Source organism: Diaphorina citri, unplaced genomic scaffold (assembly GCF_000475195.1).
Source record: "Diaphorina citri unplaced genomic scaffold, Diaci psyllid genome assembly version 1.1 scaffold386, whole genome shotgun sequence".
Taxonomy (NCBI): domain Eukaryota; kingdom Metazoa; phylum Arthropoda; class Insecta; order Hemiptera; family Psyllidae; genus Diaphorina; species Diaphorina citri.
Genome location: NW_007377821.1, coordinates 78,085 through 84,591, shown reverse-complemented (window position 1 = coordinate 84,591; position 6,507 = coordinate 78,085).

Below are 6,507 nucleotides of genomic sequence, written 5' to 3'. Positions count from 1 at the left end.
GTTGTTTAAATACAAATAGGCAAATAATTGAATCAATGCTGCAAGGAGGGACAAAGGCCCAAGATGTTAGTCCCCGCTTGAAATAAAAGTTCACAAATGCTGCCAGGACTGCCTCCCCTCTCTGCAAAGCTCATTTTCACAACTGGAGGATAATGATTCATCTGCAATAACATTTTCCATGAAGAGACAACAAGATGTTCTAAGTAGGTGCACACACACATGCTGAGGTGTATGAAGACTGGAGAGGAAATTTGAGGAAAGGATTTTTGAGAAAATGGGCATATGAGGCCCCCCACCCCTCGCACTCTTATCATTTTATTTCCTAAGACGGTAACTATTATCTCACAAGATGCTTGAAATCTTGAATGAAGTCATTATCCAATTTCATCACTATCATCAGTGATAGATTTTCAAGCATTCAAAATAGCCTCACCTGGGATTTGAACTTTCAGATTTCATCAAACAGTTATACACCGCATCGGAGTATTCTAATAGCTTATTAACCATACCACTAATATCTCTCTTTGTGGGGTCTCCAGCTTCATTTGGTGTCTAGAATTCCGTGTTTGATGGTTTTTTCAGTCCGGTACCGAAAATGAAATTAAAATTTGAAATTACCGAAATTGAATATTGTTCGAGATTTGTGTTTCTTACCGGAATGTTTTAATTTCGTACCCAACGTATTGGACACGCTTTACCATTGCTTGAATTGTTCATCAATTCTGATGTTCATGTGTCTTACTAATACTTTACTTTCCGTGTCCAGGTCTTACTAATGGAAAGAAAGTATGACTAACCTCTCTCATATTTGAATCAGAATCAGTGGTAGACATAGACACTATTGCTTTCTTGTGACTTATTCAGAATGTAGACAAAAGTGCAGTAACAGATTCCCTTCCTCGGCGGATCAGTAAAGCAACGGCGGATGAAGTAAAGGAACGTTATGCTTGTTCGGTAAGTGAACGGGTGACTGTTTGTCACGTTCTTCTGTCTATCTGATGGCTTTGTTTCCAAGGGATTTGACTTCATTGTAGATCTGTTGAGGGTTTTAGTGATGGGAGTTTCAACCTTCATTTGAGGACAAGCTACCAGTTTCCTCATATCAACCTCAGACATTTTGCTTGAGGGCGGTCATGACACTTGAATTGATTGTAAAAAAAAAAAAAAAAAATAAATAAATAAATGTAAAATGAGCTTAGCTTTCGATTCTATCAATCGTGCTGGGAAGCGCGCGAACGTCAAGAGTTCGAGGGGCCGCCCATTTAATTATTTAGCATATTCTGATTTTTCAAGACTTTCCCCCCTTCATCAATAGCGCAATAGCTCAATCACTTTTACATTTTTCTCTCGTCAGGTGTCAAGGCAGTTAATTATTCTGCTCCCGTTTTCTCCCTAATTTCAGTCTGGAGCACGCTTACTATGTTGAGATGATACTTGATAATATTTATGGATCATTGAGATTGAGAGGAGCCATAGGTATAGGTATGACAGTAATGTGACTTGCAGTGGCGGAGCTCAGTGTGAATACTTTTTATCTAAATTCCCTTTAAGGATGAGTACTATTTTACTTAAGTTATATATAAAAGGATTTACAAAGGGTATCAAAATTAAAGAAATTTATTAATAGTTTAAGGATGAGCTCAGACGGGCTATTCATTTTTTGGTCTTTTTTTCTTGAACGTTATTATTTACAGAGGGAAACTATAACAATCAGAGTCCTTGTCCCTTTTTGATCTTTATTTGTGCTATGTTCTAAAGGCGACTTGGTAGTGCTTTATTTGGACCGTTAGGTTATAAGATGTCCCATTTTACTAACAAATTGTGCGTTCTAGCCTGTCCTATTGGAAACTTGAATGCTATGTATAATGAAGAATATCTGATCCTGGTGTATACTGCAGTTGTCTTTAGTGACGGGGGGGTTTATCCTCCATTTTGGCGACAAGTTTAACCTCACCCAGTCTGAGATGGGCCGAGAAAAGCCAGCAATGTCCAGATGGTCACCAATGTTGATTAACTTCAGTGATCCATATCCATTGAGTACCGGTGCATGATATCGCCTCTGACTCCGTTTTTGATTTTTTACATTTTGAACTGCATTGGGTCTTTGGTGGTACCTACGCAAGGTGCCGTTTTCTTAGTGAATTTTACATTCCAACGTTAGCTTCGTACATTACATTGAAATGGGGGTCTTTTCTGATGAAATTCCTGTGTGCGAAGTCCAGTATTATAGGACTATTGCACCCAAAACGTTAACTTCGTAAGTTGAATGTACTTCAATGATCCATGAGGAACTAATGCATTCAACAATCACCAGAGGGGTCAAGTGGATTGGAACACATCACATGCTTCCAGGCACACTCCATTTGTCAAGAGTCTAGGTTTACTTTGCCCTTGGGATCAATTTAATTTGAAGAAACAATAGTTAATAACTGGTCCTTGGGATGACGTGGGCCATGTTGTTGTGGTGGATTTCAAATTGCCAGAGATGTTTCTCCCTCATTAGTTTACCGAAATATTGTTTTGGGAAAACGGTTGACGGAGTTATGATGGAATCGAGGAATGGACAAGAAATCTGAAAAGGCTTGTACGAGATCCTTTGAAAAGGTTCTGGTTCCTTTGGATTTCCTTTCATTTTTCTTACAAGGAGATAATTTTTTTTTTAACTTCTCTCTTTGGACTTGAGTCCAGTCCTTGAGTGTTCAAAGTTCTATTTATTCCGATTTGACCTTGATGACGTTCCCCAAAAGCCCACTTTGAGGCGTTAGGTGTTGGGGCAAACAGCCCTAAAGGATGGGTTGACCTTGTACGAATCTGACCTGGATGAAATCAAACAAAATCAAAGATTAAAATAAGAAGAATACAACTATGATAATGATTTTGAAGACGAAGAAGAAGGAGGAGGAGGAGAAGGAGAAGGAGAAGAAGGAGGAGGAGGAGCCCTAAAGGATGGGTTGACCTTGTAAGAATCTGACCTGGATGAAATCAAACAAAATCAAAGATTAAAAGAAGAAGAATACAACTATATACCATCTGTAAATTTAATTTAATAAAGTTTGATCCAATTGTGTAATAATAATAATAATTTTGAAGAAGAAGAAAATGAAGAAGAAGAAGAAGGAAAAGAAGAAGAAGAGAGCCCTAAAGGATGGGTTGACCTTGTAAGAATCTGACCTGGATGAAATCAAACAAAATCAAAGATTAAAAGAAGAAGAATACAACTATGATAATGATTTTGAAGAAGAAGAAGAAGAAGAAGAAGAAGAAGAAGAAGAAGAAGAAGAAGAAGAAGAAGAAGAAGAAGAAGACGTCGATGAAGGTGTGAAGGGGGAAGAGGAAAAGAGCAAACTTTCGATGACAAAGCTGAAGTGTCAGATCCAAGTGTTATTATTTTCAATTTCGGATATCAAACAATTGATTGGGTGTGCCCCACAAGCTCTTGTAACAGATTTTATATTAGCTGTTAAAATTAAACTTGAAATCAGTATACGAGCAGATCTTCCACAGTGATCCTTTTACTACTCTTGATTATTGTTTTACTGATGAATTTTGAACTCTTGACAATTTATTGTTGATTGAGTGTTGTGATGGAAAAAGAGAAGAACTTAGAGACTTAGACCCTCTTGTCACAGATTTTATATTAGCTGTTAAAATTAAACTTGAAATCAGTATACGAGCAGATCTTCCACAGTGATCCTTTTACTACTCGTGATTATTGTTTTACTGATGATTTTTGGACTCTTGACAATTGTTGGTTGATTGTTGTGATGGAAAAAGAGAAGAACTTAGACTAATAAAGGGAAGGGACCGACAAAGTTTAGACACATTCAATACCTCCCTAGTGAAATATCCTAGAGGCTCACCTCATAGTGAAAGAATAACCTGTGGTTGGGTGGAAGAGCTCGTCCAGAAGAACCCTGCCACTTGAAAGAAAGCCCTGAAAAAGTTATTGGACCGGGTAGGTTGAAACTTAAGAGAGGAGGTGGAGGAGTGAAAAAACGTATCATTAATCAAGCTTATGGCCGAGGAAAAGTGAGGAGGAGGAGGAGGAGGAGGGAGAAAAATATATAGGAAATAGTAAAAGAGAAGAAACAGAGAGGAAATACAGATGAAAAAAAAAAAAAAAACATAAGGTTACCAAGGGGTCAAAAGGGCAGTGCCGAATCGTAGACTTTCTATGGGGGTGATAGAAATGATGACCGACCTATCCTATTTAGACACTGTTTTGAAGAAGAAATCTCATAATTGGATTTTTTTGGTGGATGTCAAACTAACTACACAGATTAACAGCAAAATCTTGTTGTTAAAACTTCGAACTTACACCGTTCTTTTATGAATTTCATCCTGTGTATTTATCCCACCCTTCGTCACTGATAGGGAAGCCTAACAAGCGGTGGAGGTGAGCATAGGAAAAATAAAAAGCCCTGGACAAAAAGTAAAATTAAAGGGAAGATGGAGGAGAGAAACTGGACAGATCAAGATGAAGAGAAAGAAGGAGAAGAAGTAGGAGGAGAAGGATGAAAAAGAAGAAGAGGAAGGTGACGAATATCCCACCCTTCGTCACTGATAGGGAAGCCTAACAAGCGGTGGAGGTGAGCATAGGAAAAATAAAAAGCCCTGGACAAAAAGTAAAAATTAAAGGGAAGAGGGAGGAGAGAAACTGGACAGATCAAGATGAAGAGAAAGAAGGAGAAGAAGTAGGAGGAGAAGGAGAAGGAGGAGGAGAATTATAAAAAGAAACAAGGAGGGAGGGGACGAAGACTATACGAAGAGGAGAAAAAAAGTCCTGGACGAAAAGTAAAAAAATCGTGCCAGCCTAGTTAGCTTAGTTGGTAGCGCGTCTGCCTTGTAAGCGCTAGGCCACGGGTTCGATTCCCGCCCGGGGCGGATTTTATCCTGATGGGATAATGTTCGTTCTCGAAACGGCTGGCTTTCTCCTATCCTGCCTTCCTTCTCTCTTCGATTTCGGGACGATAAGACCATAGCAGTTACAGTTCCCTCTGTCAAACCTTTAAAAAAATATAGGGAAGAGGGGAAGGACATTGAAAGATCAAGGAGAGGAGGAGTAAGAAGAGGAAGGAAAGGAACAGAAAGAGGAGTAGAAGAAGAAGAGGAATTAGATGTGGAGAAAGGAGAAAAGGAGAGGGAGGAGGAACCCCGGCCTACAATACCCTTGTCTCTCTCTCTCTCTCTCTCTCTCTCTCTCTCTCTCTCTCTCTCTCTCTCTCTCTCTCTCTCTCTCTTAGGCAGTACGACATAGTGACGGTGATTGTGTTTTTATGCAAATGAAAGAAATGGTCCACATAAATTCCAAAGAAAAAAAGATAAGGGAGAAAGAAGGTGAAGAAGAAGCCCCCTTCCTATGGTTTTCCGATTTTCAGGGCATGAATATTTGCTTGACAAATCGTATTCATGGTTTGACATCTCAAAGAAAAAAAAGTGGATGGGCGAAGACCGGAAAATGTTTATTTAAAAACATATCAATTTTTGCCATTTCCTTGTCTCTTCACCCTCCCTCTCCTCCTCCTTTTTCTCTTCCTCCTTTGCTTTCTCCTCCATTTAAGCACTTTCCCCTCCTCTGCGTTGTTGATCTACATACATCCATTCATTTTTTATCTCTTTATATTCAAATCGGCAGAAAATGGTCTCCATAGAAAGTCAGAAGAAGGAAGAGGAAGGAGAGGAGGAGGAAGAAGAAGCAGAAGAAGAAGCATGAAATGTCAACTTGTCTTTTTTTCTTTTTCCCTCCCGTTCGCTGACAAATTCAATCAAATAAAATGTCATTTTCTTTCATTCCGAACATACAATGAACATAAGTAATGATTATACGGTTATTGTGGGGTTTTTGCTCTCCGAGTTGGGCAAATATGGCATTCAGAGAGAAAAATGTGCTATTGTTATCAATTTTATTTAGATGTATGTATCACAGACTCATTACATTCATTACTGATGTTTTGATTCGTGTGTTTACTGTGTGGTGTTCCTCAAAATGAATTTTAGGCTGGTCTCACACTGCACGTGTAGACGCGCGACTTTGAGTAGCGCGTACCGCGTAGTCGCCTGCAAAACCAAACCTACGAAGATAATAAGTAAAAATAATAAGTGTATTCTTTCATTCTTTGGAATATTCTTTGCATATTCTTCATCATCTCTGTAAGAACTTCTGTACTTTTCGAGAAAATCCATGAAAAGGCACAGCCGACTTGAACCTTCACCGAAGTCTTTCAAAATACGCGATACATGTTTTATTCTATTCTATTCTATTCCGAGTACGGTTCCAGTTTGCGGCGGGTCTAAGTCTGCAGGCAAAGCGCAGAGTGTGTACTGAGCTTTACAAACGTGTCGGTAGGTAGTAGGTAGATAGAAGATGATTGCATTCAGCTGCTCTGTAATCATAGCCAGAAGCATAGCAGGAGCTATTGAAAGCTCTCTATAAATCAACAAAACAAATCTATAATCCCATAGCCGAGAAGCAAAGGGGCGTATCCCTATTGCTAATATGTACACCAG